General features: G+C 34.5%; 1 pseudogene; it reads right to left on the bottom strand.

Annotated features, from left to right (window-relative positions):
• Nucleotides 1-335: 335 nt before the first annotated feature.
• On the bottom strand, nt 336-412 carry LOC115297239 (annotated as a pseudogene).
• Nucleotides 413-743: the final 331 nt, after the last annotated feature.

Genomic DNA, 743 nt, shown 5'->3' with positions numbered 1-743 from the left:
AGCAGAAGAACAGAAATAATAAAGATCAGGGCAGAAATAAACAACATAGAATAAAAAAAAAAAAAACAGTTGAACAGATCAATGAAACCAAGAGTTGGTTTTTTGAAAAAATAAACAAAATTTATAAACCTCTAGACAGGCTTCTCAAAAAGAAAAGAGGGATCACTAAGTAAAAAGGAGATTAAAAGAGGGAGACTAAATAAAAAATTAAAATGGATTTATTACAACCAATCCCTCAGAAACACAAGCAATTACAGGGAATACTATGAAAAAGCATATGCCAACATACTGGACAACCTAGAAGATACGGACAAATTCCCAAACACACACACACACACTATCAAACTTCAATTAGCAATAATCGCACCTCGGATAAACCTCATTGGCTACGATACTGCCACTGCACAAAGCTCACACTATCAAACTTTAAATGGGAAGAGATAGAAAATTTAAATAGACCTACAACTAGTGAAGAAATTGAATCAGTTATCAAAAACTCTCCCTAAAAATAAGAGCCCTGGATCTGATGGCTTCCCTGGGGAATTCTACCAGACATTTAAATCAGAGTTAATACCCATTCTTCTCAAGCTATTCCAAAAAATAGAAATGGAAGGAAAACTTCTGGACTCATTCTATGAAGCCAGAATTACTTTGATTCCCAAACCAGACAGAGACCCAGGAAAAAATTAGAACTACAGGCCAATAGCTTTGATGAATAGGGATGCAAAAATACTCAACAAGAT

The sequence above is a fragment of the Suricata suricatta genome, chromosome 7, assembly GCF_006229205.1.
Source record: "Suricata suricatta isolate VVHF042 chromosome 7, meerkat_22Aug2017_6uvM2_HiC, whole genome shotgun sequence".
Lineage (NCBI taxonomy): Eukaryota > Metazoa > Chordata > Mammalia > Carnivora > Herpestidae > Suricata > Suricata suricatta.
The sequence above is the reverse complement of the archived record's forward strand: the minus strand, read 5'-3'. Positions and strand labels throughout refer to the sequence as shown.